Source organism: Ursus americanus, chromosome 20 (genome assembly GCF_024610735.1).
Source record: "Ursus americanus isolate L20-20 chromosome 20, mUrsAme1.1.p, whole genome shotgun sequence".
Lineage (NCBI taxonomy): Eukaryota > Metazoa > Chordata > Mammalia > Carnivora > Ursidae > Ursus > Ursus americanus.
The window spans coordinates 21,029,398-21,042,746 of record NC_142146.1 but is presented as its reverse complement, the minus strand read 5'-3'; positions in this window follow the sequence as shown (position 1 = coordinate 21,042,746).

Sequence of the window (13,349 nt, the reverse complement as noted above, 5' to 3'; positions counted from 1 at the left end):
TACTTTGATGCATATTGAAAGTTTTCCATAATAAAGTATGTTTAAATCCCTGGCATGCAAAAGGTCTTCAAGCTTCACTTGAACTTTCCCAGAGGTAAGATCCTCCCCTTTCATAAAGTTTATACTCAGCTGAAACAAGACTTTCTATCATGGCTGCCAATTGAGCTAAGTCCTCTCTTGTGAACTAAATAAAATCAGGTCTTTATAAAAAACCAATCTCTCAACAAGAAAATTCTCCAAATAGCAAAATTGTTATTAGGTAACAATAAAATTTACTATCCAAAATGGGGAAAATTTCAAAGGTAAAATGTGGTACTAAAATAATTAAAATATTGTAATTGTTGACATTTGTGTTTAGTAATTAATTCTTAACATAATGGGGCATCTGTTAAAAAGTTATAAACCAGGGGCGCCTGGGTGGCACAGTGGTTAAGCGTCTGCCTTTGGCTCAGGGCGTGATCCCGGCGTTGTGGGATCGAGCCCCACATCAGGCTCCTCTGCTATGAGCCTGCTTCTTCCTCTCCCACTCCCCCTGCTTGTGTTCCCTCTCTTGCTGGCTGTCTCTATCTCTGTCAAATAAATAAAATCTTTAAAAAAAAAAAGTTATAAACCAAAAGCATTTTCAAGAACAAATCTCTTCCTAAAAATGCAAAAATAAAACAAGGGACAGATGCTAAGTGAGGTGGGATATTGAGAAACAGGCATGAACAGGAAATGACCCAGGAGAACCCACATACATGGTCACCTATTCACCACTGCTTCCCTTTTTCAGGTTAAGTATTTCTAATTCTTTGAACTCTTTTGATTTCTTTAGTATCCAATTTCCTTCATCTGACAACATCCACTTAAAATATAGCACCAAAAACAATACAATATTCCTGATGAGTTCTGACCAGTGCCCACTGCAATAAAGCCATCATTTCCATAAAATCCAAACATCATATTCTCCTGACATTGCTCTCAGATTATATTAGCCTCCCCCAGCAGCTGCACCCGTACTGTTGGCTCATATTCAGCTTGTAATCAACTAAAATCTTTTGCACATAAAATGCTACTAAACTCAGTCTTCCTCTTTATGAACATTCACAAAGAATTTTATTTTTCAGACCTAAATTCAGGAATTATATCCTGTTAGTTTTAGATCATCATTATAGACTATTAACATAGTTTTTGGTAAACAGCTTGGTATCTGATATACTATTTGTTCTTCTAGTTTTTTGTGACTTCCAAAGTTTGTTAAGCAAATTCTATGTGTCTTTCATCCAAATGTAATAAAAATGTTTAACAGAACAAGGCTGAAACTAGACTAGCACTAGTGATCTGGTTGATCCAATTAGTTAACTTTTTTTTAAGTAGGTAAGAATCTGCCTAACTATCTTGACAGCAGGTCCGTATTTTTCCATCTAATCCAAAAGAACATAGTGAGAGGTATCAAATAAGCCAGATACTTCCCTTTGATGAAAGATAACAGAATCCTCAAAGTAATTTTTTAAACCATTTGCCATGACAGTCTACTCATGAGTCCTTCCTTTGTAAAGCACTCTGAAGATTTTCCAATAAGGACAGATACCAGTTGTTCAAGTCCACCATACCGTCCAACAGTTCAGCTGTTAAATGCTGCCTGATGAAAGCATAACTCAGAAAGAAAAGAGGAAAGCATGTGGAGTGCATTTTGGCAACCAATTACTTTGATTCAGTACAGATGTTACATCCTCCCATGCTCTTCTCTGAAGCATCTTGGACTCATGATGGGCTACTCTGTGTTGTTTGCTACCCAAGGGTCACACTGAAACTAGGTTGAAAAGCTGTGGCAAAGACCCACCACAACTCAACAGATGGGTTAATTTGAGCCAACAATGAACACACAGAGAATAGAGCCAAGAGAAACCTCTGATGAGGTATGGTAGCATGTGTGATTCTACCAGCAAAAAAATAGGTGAAAGAGGACACTGGTTATCTCTATTACATATGTCAACAACAATAAAAAAATTCACTAAAACTCAAAATGTCTGGAATCTGAATCACCCCAGACACACACAGTAGTCTTTATAAACATTTTTCAAAGCAAACAACTGTTTTTAATTCTAAAGGATTGTGAAGGAAGTGTGATCTAGAGAAAATATGCATCCATTCTAAAATCAGCCTCCTATTTCCTCACTTGTTATGTAATTTAGGGTTTTGTCACTTACTCTTCCCAAGCCATAGTGTTATTACCTGTCAATGAATCCCTTTATTCACACCATGACATGTTATAAAAAAGATCTGCCAATATTGTAGAGTTGTTAAGGGGATCAAATGTAAAAACATAAATAAAGGCTCCATACAAGTCCATATTCTTATGATAATTAATTAACTGTAATATTATGGACACCCAGATTTTTTAATGAATTCAATTAAATGAGCCTCTTGAAGGTTATGTTAAAAGATAGATATGAGAGATATAGATATATTTATGAGAGCAATGAACTATGCTTTGTGAATGCCATCAATGAAATATACTCAAAGAATAACAAAAGTTTGAACCTGGACTAGAATCTTTGTTTACAACATTATTGTACAGAGGAGCAAATTGAAGTTTAGATATATAAGTGACCTGCCCAAAGTCAAGTTAGTAAAAAACTAAGGCTTAAAACCTGAATTTTCAGATTTTAGACTGTCAATTTTCCATTTAGACTGTCACTATTCAAAAGATAAATAAAACTAGAACTTTCTCAATATTGCCAAGATAAATCACAGAACTTATCTTGTTGTGAAGTTGCATTGGATAATGCACAATTGGTGCATTACTCTCTTTCCTCTCCCATGGGCCAGAAAGTGGCTTCATACTCTTGAAAACCCTAGTCTGGACAGGCACTACTGACCAGTCACAGTTGCCATGTTGGATGAAAATTCTTATACCTCTTAGATATATTGTAAAGATATTGGCATAAGAAATAGGAAATTTGAATTCTAGTTCAATTCTTGTAACTCTCTATCCCTGTCACATCAGGCTGGCAAGTTATGGGTTTTTCCTCATCTGCAAAATGGGTTTGACTAAATGACCCCTTCCCAGTTCAAATATACTCTACCTCTATGACTAATGTCTACAGCCAGTGTAAGTGGAATGCAAGAATTCATGACTATTGCAGATAAAAATGTATCCTAAGAGTAAAGAAAATTATCTTTGTTGTGATTTGTTACACTTCCTTATTTTCAAATCAGTTAATTATACTTACATTAGTTAAGGTAGACCAAACAACAGTAACACACCCCAAAATGAAATACCTCAAACACATAAAAATGTATTTCTCCTTCAAGGAACAGTCCAGAGCAGGTATCTCTGTTCTACATGTTCATTAAGGGACCTAAGCTGATAAAGACTCCACATCTCCAGGTTTCAAGTCAATATGGTCACTGCCTTTTCAGCTCATAGGAAGAGGTAAGAATATGTGGAGAAAGCACATTCACCAACTTAAAGGCTTGGCCCAAAACTGGTACACTTCACCTCCTCTTGCATTCCATTAAAGAGAAATTAATCACATAGCTATATACACAACTTCAAAGAATTTTGGAAATTTTAATGTCTAGCTGACCAGCCACATTCCAACTATAATTCTATTAATCTGAAAGGAAGAACAAATCTTGTTGGACAGCTAATATTCTATGCCACTGTAGTTAGTTCATTTAAGGCATTTTACCATAGTCAGGCTACAAAAGCAGTTGCTTTAGTCACCAGCCATTCACTCAGAACACTATTACTAGATATCTGAATTTAGAAGATATAAGTTTTGCCTAAGTGTTAGCAAGAGAAATAAATCCTTTGAGTCCCCACATTTGATCCCCATCTACATACGAATTCCACAGAGACCTGGCAATCAGAAATTTATTCCATTTGCTCTAAGGAGCAGGCTTCTGCTTTTGACTTATTCTAGCAGTCCAGAGGAGGCAGGCTTTTTAAATCAGAACTGGAATCTATAGCTTTAAAGAGGTGGCTTTCCCTGGTAGTTGAGGCAGAGCAGTGAGCAATCTGAGTGATACTCAATAGAGTATGTACATCTGTTACATTTGGCAAAGTTGCTAATGCATAGTGATATTGTTTGTTATGTCTCTTCTTTAGCTCCTAAGTTTAAAAAAAAAAAAAAAGGAAGACATAGCATAAAACAGAGCCACCACCATCCCATTCCATCAGGCCCCTCTTCACTGAGCTTCAGCTCTTCCACTTGCAAAACACAGCAGATGGAATGTTAAATCTAAACTAGAAAGTCTCTTGCATTCCTAGCTGTCAAAACAAACCATGTGCCTCCTGCTTCTCAACTATAATCCACCAAAAGCAATGAATCTATTTCAGACACCAGAACATGCACATTCAACTGTATTCGGGGGAAATTTTTTTTTAAAGTGGAAGTATGGGAAGATGAATGGATGAACTCAAGCAAGAAATAAGTGTCCTAACTCAATGAGGATTTATTGGGATTTAAAATATGACTGTCCTATGACAAATACATTTAGTCCTACACCAAGACCAATGAATGTAAATATTTCCCAGTTGTGATCTTGCTAAACATTAATATGTATTAGGGTTATAATGGTCTTTGTTAGCTGTTTAGAACAATGTTGTCCAATATAAATATAGTACAAGTCACAACTGCAAGCCACACATGTAATTTTAATTTTTCTAATAGTCACACTTACAAAGGGAAAAAAGTGGGTAGATTAATTTTAACAATATATTTTATTCAACCCAATATATCTAAAATATTATCATTTCAACATGTAATCAATATAAAAAGTTACTAAGAGATATTTGATACTCTATTTTTCATATTACATCTTGGAAATCTGGTATTTTACATTTACAGTACATCTTTATAATCAATATAAAAAGTTACTAAGAGATATTTGATACTCTATTTTTCATATTACATCTTGGAAATCTGGTATTTTACATTTACAGTACATCTTTGTATTAATTTGGACCAGCCGTGTTTCAAGTGCTCATTAGCGACATGCTAGTGGCTACCATATTGGACACTGAAAGTACAGAATCTTCTAGAGATTTTTTTTCAGGACATGGGGCTTATATGAAAATTAGTGATAAGGAAGTGTGCTATGTATTAGAGAGTAAATAACTGGCAGTCTCTTAACCCCAAACTCTTCCCCCAAGGCACACAGTGATTAAAAATTCATGGATCAACTCAGAAGTTACATAAATATTTAGAATAGTATTCAGGGCCAAGCATATCACTGGCCCCAATCGTTAGCCCACATGTATAGCCCAAATCTTGATTGCGGTTAATAGATTCTGACTCCAACAGCTAATTCCTCAATCCTGTAGAATGTTTTGTTATAAAAAGTTGGAGCCCAGAAAGAAACTAAGACTGGTCTTTGCCAGCCATGTTCGAGTTTTGAGAAATCCCAGAATGTACCCAGTTGATGAGCTGGCCAAAAAGACACTCATACTTTGAAAAAGAGAAAATTAGGGAGCCATCTTCTACAAAAGAAAGATCACCCTTATGTAATCTTCAGAGGCTGAATCCATCATATAAATGTATCACTGGGTTATACAAAACAGAGTAATGGGAACAAGGGTAAATTGGAGCAGGAATGCCCCAACTAAAGGTCTTCACACTAAAAATTTGTTTAACACTGTGTGAATTCTTGGGTCTGAGAGGGCCTGTGGTTTGGGCTGCCTAAATGTGATCCCTGACAGAAGCTCGTTACCACCACAGGAAAGTTTCCCACAGTATACAAGAGCGGGGGACATCAGCCAAGATTTAGGAAGAAATATAAAAATGCAAAAGAACCAATTTCTGTCTTAGCACCTCATTTCTGAACAATCTGAAAAATGAATAGCCTATTAATAATTTTCCAGCCCTCTTTAAGATGGCTCATATGTAAATAGTAGTAAATGGATTTGACAAGTGCTGCATTGTTACTAAATAAACTCAAAGATGAATTTTTAGGAGAGCTACTTCACATAGCATTCTCACCTAAATTGAACAGTGCCAATAAATGCAAGTTGAAAATGAGCACTTTTCCCAGAAGAGTTACAAATGATCCTTTTACACATGAGTCATGAGCTGTCTCCTCAGCAGAGTATAATTTTGGTAACACAAGCAAGATGTTCTTGTGAAGAAATGACTTCATACAACTATTCAGAAACATCATGCCAAAAGTGCAATGTATCTATAGTGAAAAATCATGTTTATTCAGCCCATCACTTCCTTGAAAACAATGTTTTCAATATTACTTGTAAAGATATATGCTATGTAGCCAGAAAGCATTAACATTATTCTTCCTGTGAAACTAGCGTGGAAACAAGGTAAGGCAAGTCTAATTTGTTATTGACTCTTTAATATAGAAAAGTAAAATATACATATATATATATATATATATACTTGTCCAAAAATTCACAAGCAAAAATCATACCAGACACTCTCCAAATTCCCTGAAAGATACATTATTTGATGGCCTTGAAATTCATGATTTTTCTGAAGCTATTTAATATCTCTGTGCTTCAATTTCCCAACAAGAAAAATAATACCTACTTCATAAATTACTTGTGAAGATTGCAATAATCCATGTAAAATAGTTTAGAAGAAAGCCTGGCACATAGAAAGCATTCAATAAATATCAGCTATTACTTTAGTAATTAAAGATAGGACAATAGAGACATGAAAAAGAGTAGCCCAATCAGAAGTTATACAAATATGTAGGATAGAATCCATGACTCTAGACTTTCTATAAGACCTAAATGTTCATAGTCTACTTAGAGTACAAGCGTTGATTGTTACTAATAGGCCCTCAATCCAGCAATTAAATCCACTATCTTGTCAAATACTTTGGCTTTACAAAGCTGATCCCAGAAAAGAAAATATGACTGTATCTCTGCAAGATATGATTGGGTATAGGGAAATCCCAAACATGAACACTGCCTCCTCCAATATCAGTTCTCTCCACTCTTCCCATTTGGTTACTGTGCTCCAGGCACTCCGGCTATGTTCAGCCTCTTGAACATAACACACTTGTCCCTATCTCTAGATATTAAGTGCTTCCCTTCTTCCCTTTCCACTCTTCAATTATCACCTCCCAAAAGAAGCCTTCTTTGACTACCCCAATTAAATTAGTGGCCTTCAAAGCCAATACCTATCACACATTCTATTCTGTTGTCCTCAGAGCATGCATCAATGTTTAAAGTAATCTCATTCACTTATGATTTTTGTCTAAACGTCCTACACACCTCACCTCCATATGAATGTCTTATTCACAGCTGTTTCTCCCACACTTAGGCCAGTACCTGGTACATAGTACACCCTCAAAAGAATATGTTAACTGACTGATGAAAACTATGAACACACCTTCTCCAAATGCATTCCCTCACCAAAAAAATAAAATAAAATAAGCATATTATTTCACAAGTTTATGAAGCCCTTAAAAGCCACAAATAGGCTGCCTGGGGATCCATGACCTTTAAGTTAATAAGCATAGAAATCAATATTGCATGGTTAGAACAGGAAGCTGGGCTAGTTCAAATGAAACTTGGGCTAGCAGCGCCTGGGTGGCTCAATCGGTTGAGCATCTGACTCTTGCTTTCAGCTCAGGCCATGATCTCGGGATCCTGGGATCCTGAGACAGAGCCCCAAGTCGGGCTCCCTTCTCAGCGGGAAGTCTGCTTGTCTCCTTCTCTCTCTCTGTCCCTCCTCCTATTGGCACTCTCTCTCTCACTCTAAAATAAATAAATACATCTTAAAAAAAAAAAAAAAGAAAGAAACTTCGGCTTGAAGTTACTTCTTTAGTTACCATCTGTAGCCTCTAAATATGACTGATTGTCTAATTGTTTGATCAGTTATTTTGAGTGGGATGTTGAAGTCTTCAACCACTACTGTTGACAGATCTATTTCTCTCTTCGATTCTGTCAGCTTTTGCTTCAGGTGTTTGGGACTCCCGTGTTTGATGCATGCATGTTTTTAATTGTTACCCTTTCCTGGAAACTTTCTTATAACTCTTTTATTATTATAAAATGTCCCTAACTCGGGGGCTATTGTGGTTTTTATTTGGACCACTTGGTATGAATATTCACACTTACTATGGATCTGAAAAAATGATACATTACCATGTTGATTATGGGCTTATGTCCTAGACTTTTCCAGGGGCATTACAATATATATTTGCACCAAATTTTCTTTCTGAAATCCAAAAATTTCTAAATTCCAAAAAACACCTGGCCCCAGGGTTTTAGATTAGGGATATTGAGCCTGGTACTAGGTACTGGGTTCTAGGTACTGGGTTCCAGGTACTGGGTTAAAACTTTCATAGAGGGGCGCCTGGGTGGCACAGCAGTTAAGCGTCTGCCTTCAGCTCAGGGCATGATCCCGGCGTTATGGGATCGAGCCCCACATCAGGCTCCTCCGCTATGAGCCTGCTTCTTCCTCTCCCACTCCCCCTGCTTGTGTTCCCTCTCTCGCTGGCTGTCTCTATCTCTGTCGAATAAATAAATAAAATCTTTAAAAAAAAAAAACTTTCATAGATACCTTGACATTTCGTTTTCGAGACTAACTGGAAACTTAAGCCACACTTCAATCAATGGGGTCTAGAGGAACAAGTCACCCCCAGTTACCGTGTGGTGAGGGCAGACCAACTCCACAGCCCAAGATCACAGCTGTCTATTCTCTTGCAGGCAAGTCCCAGTACTGCATGGCCTACAAACATGTAGAATCCCAGGTACAAGAAATCCCTGCTTGGCCTCCCCTCTCAGAGGAAGTATCAGTCCCAGGAGATCAGCTCAAAAAGGCTGAGAACTGTTGTCACCCAAAACCTGAGGTTCTTCCTCCTCCCACCAGAATTTTAGCCTCACAACAGCTTAACATGAGGTATTTGTTAATTAAGTATTCCATTTAGCTTTCTCCTAGATAAGGTTAGCTATCTGAAGGACCAGCAGTTGTTAGAATAGAATCACAGGTCTGAGCTAGAGCTTTCAAATTACTTTATATGGAACCCTAGAGGACTAAAAAAGTGCTTTAGTGCTCCACAAAGCCTGGATTCAAATTTCATTATATATATGTGTGTGTGTGTATATATACACACACACACATATATATATACACACACACTCATATATGTGCATAATATATTCATCTGTTTTAAATATTAGATATATTCATCTATTCTAAATACTGTAATAAAATTAACATGCATATTTAAATATCACATCAAATTGAAACACTCTAGAGACAGCATTAATTGTGCGACCACAAAAAATTTGGTTTTATACAAATCCTGGTATAAAAATTCTATCATTTCTTTGTGTTTAATTAGACTTCTTGTAATTGTCTCAATGATTACAGAGGTTATAGCTCTACAGTGGTCTATTTTTTTATTCAAGCCTATGCATGTCTAAAATTATTAAATTGACTGCATGATTCCTCAATATGTGTGAGTTGGGATTGTCTTGATGTGTGCAACGAACAGAAAATAGAGAAACAAATGGGATGTACTGATTGTTACTCATAACCCTCAATTTCATACATTCTTTAGAACAGTACTATGATTTTCCTTTATTAACTTCATTATATTTATGAATTCAGAAAATAAAATTATGGTAATAAAATGTTAGTTATCTATTTTATACTCAACATCTAACCTCCACTTTGTTTTGACAGAGAGCAGCACTTTCAGCTGTCTACCTCCAACATGACCTGAGGGTGGAGAATGGGGAGCATATTAATCATATATTGCTTCACAATGATTACCACAAACCTAGCAACTTAAAACAACGCCCATTATTATCTCACAGTTTCTATATGTCACACGTGTTGACACAAAGTAACTGGGTTCTCTACTCGGGGTCTCCCAGGCTGAATCAAGGTGTCAGCTGGGACTGAGGGGCCACCCGAGGGACACTGGTCTCTTCCAAGTCCATTCAGGCCACTGGCAGAATCTGGTTCCTTATGGCTTCTTTCAGTTTTCTTTTGGTGCAAAATAAGTTATATATTAATGGCTTAAAACAACACCCAGCTATTATCTCACAGTCCCATATGTCAGAAGTCTGGGAGTGGCGTGTGGGTTCTTTCCTCAGGGTTTCACAAGGTGAAATCTGGGTGTCAGCCACATTACATGCCGTTCTGGAAGTTCTGAGGAAGAATCTGCTTCTGTGCTCATTCAGACTGTTGGAAGAATTCAGTTCCTGGTGGCTGCTGGTGTCAATCAGGAACTGTTCTCAGCTCCAACAAGCCACCCTCAGATCCTTGCCATATGACTCCTCCACATTCAAAGCTAGTGGCTTAGAATCCTTGTGGTACTGAATCTCTCTCACACGTCCAGTCTCTCTCCCATCTGCTGTGACACAGTCTTATATAGTGTAATCACCAGAGGGTTTACACCATCACCATTTGCCATATAACAATCAAAACAAGGAAATGACTATCCTGTGATATGCACAGTTTTCACCCACACCCAAGGGTAGGAGATTATAAAACACGCACACCAGGAGGTGGGAATCTTAGAGACTACCTTAGAATTCCGCCACCAAGGGTGGCAAGAGGAACCCTCTTCTCAGCTTCAGAGTGAATCTTGTTTTGCATATGCCAATCATGATGGCCCCTTTCCAGGAATTTGTTTACTAGCATGTGACCCAGGCGTAGGCAATAAGACACAAAGTGAGTCTGGTAGGGAACTTCTAAGAAACATTCCTCCCTCATAAGATGAGATCACCCCAATTCCAACTCTGGGGGTTTTCCAATCCAAGTGGGATGCCTGGAACCAGTGCAGCCATCTTGCTCCCAGTCTGAGGAGGAACACATCACACAGGGGAAGGCAGACCAAGAGAACCACATAGAAGTGGGGCTGGTGCCCCAAAACACCATAGCCCATCCCACCTCTTGACTTCTTGTTAGAGGAGATTTTTAATTCTTCTCATCATGCAAGCCAACTTGAGTCAGGGTTTCATTACTTGTAGCCCAAGGTGTTCTGTGAATAAAAGACTCCAGGTAAGATTTAATTTAGGAAAAAAAAAAAAAAAAAGCTCAGCTGTTAGAGGAAACTTTGAAAATCACAAATCCACTAGACAGAGTCAAAGAGACATGAGGTTTCAACTGAACTTCTAACATTAATGAGCTGAATTATTATAGATATATATAAGATCAGGGAAAGTAAATCCTATCTTCATGAGTCATTATGAGGGCTCAGCAAAGTTGCACATATTAGCAAAGTATTTCATATGAAACATAAGACTTGTTTCAAATACCTGATTATAACCAGGAATTAGGGGACAGGATGGAATGGGAGGAGGATATGGGTAACCAGGAGAGAATGTAAGGATGAATATGACAGGGTAGGGAGAGTGAGACAGAAAGAGAGCTCTGTCTGAGGACATGACACACTGGGCATCTCCTCGTTTCACTCCAGTTTGGGTCTGAACTCCATGGAGGGAAGGGATACAAGCATATTTAAAAGTGGGGTTTACACACATACACACTTTCCATAATGTGGGACCAAGTAAAAGGAGGTGGCCAGAGCCACAGTGGTAGAAGAGAAACACTTTCAAGGATATTCTTTCTCTCTGAAAAGAAAAATGAAGAAGCCAACATTGTTTGGGCAACACTCTTTTGAGATGCATCCTAGGTACTAGAATGAGAAGGCAGGCATTATTAAAGAAGGAACTGTCAGTAAAGCAGCAATGTAGGACAAGGAAGAATGAAGAGAGCATTCAGAGAAATTTGCAGCATTTTATATTCACTTTTCACCTCAGATTATGTGCCAGGCTCTAGGATGCCCTTTGAAAGCTTATGCTCATATCTGCTAACTAAATGGAATTTTCCTTCCCCTTTGACTAATTAGGTGAGAGAGGAGATCACAACTGATTACAAAGCACTTTCACTTTATTTTTCTTTATTTGAGTATTGTTGGCACACAATGTTATATTAGTTTCAGATATACAACATAGTGATTTGACAAGTTTTATACAGTATGCTGGGCTCACCACAAGTGTAGCTACCATCTGTCACCATGCAACACTACTGTAATTCCATTCACTATGTTCCCTGTACCGTGCCTTCATTCCCATGACTTACTCATTCCATAACTGGAAGCCTGTACCTCCTACTTCCCTTCACCCAATAGTTCATTTTTGCTTTTGTTTCGCTTGCCTCCAGCGACATGTCTAGTAAGAAGTTGCTGTAGCTAAGGTCGAAGAAGTTGCTGCCTGTGTTCTCCTCTAGGATTTTGCTGGTTTCCTGTCTCACGTTTAGGTTTTTCATCCATTTTGAATTTATTTTTGTGTATAGTATAAGAATGTGGTCTGGTTTCATTCTTCTGCATGTTGTTTTCCAGTTTTCCCAACACCACTTGTTGAAGAGACTGCCTTTTTTCCATTGGCTCTTCTTTCCTGCTTTGTTAAAGGTTAGTTGACCATAAAGTTGAGGGTCCATTTCTAGGTTCTCTATTCTGTTCCATTGATCTATGTGTCTGTTTTTGTGCTGGTACCATACTGTCTTGATGATTACAGCTTTGTAATATAGCCTGAAATCTGGAAATGCGATACCTCCAGTTTTGTTTTTCCCAGCCAGTAGTCTTACAACTGTTGTTCTAAATTCTTGTTCCAGAGATACTGTTTATATTTGTTTTGAGCAAGTACCTGGCTACGATTTCTTCGCAACCTTTCTTTTGAGAAGTACTCCTCCATCTTGTCATTTGGGGTAAGTTTCTGTCTTTTGTGTGTTCTGAAAGTTTGTTATTTTCCCTGCACATGAGAGTAATGCTATATTAAAAAGAGGTCATACCCTGTCCACAGCCCAGCGCTTCAGGAAGTGTTTCTGGTGTACTCTGTGTGCACTCTGCTGTTGCGTTTTTGCTGGTCTTTCCCACTGGTCAGTCCTCTGCAGAGCTCCTCCTTGCTTGCAGTGGGGAGTGTCTGGAACTTTAATTTGTTTGTTAAAATAAGCCCAGATAAAAAGAAAAAAAGAAAAGAAAGAAAGAAAGAAGCTGATCCAAAAAAAAAAGAGAAAAGGAAAAGGAATGAAAACAAAAACAAACAGACCATCAAAAAACTATAAGCCTGGGGGAACCTGGGTGGCTCAGTTGGTTAAATGTCTGACTCTTGATTTCTGCTCAGGTCATGATCTCATGATTGTGAGATGGAGCCCTGCATCGGGCTCCATGCTGGGCGTGGGGCCTACTTAAGATTCTCTCTCTCCTTCTCTCTCCAAAACAAAAACAAAACAAAACCCTATAAGCCTGATTCCAAACAAAAAGGAAAGGAAATAATAAAAATAAAAAAGAAGCCTGATCCAAAGAAGAGAGAGAGGAAAGGAAATGAAAAAACAAACTAACAAAAAACTATAAACCTGACTGCAAAGAGAAGAAAAAAAACTGTA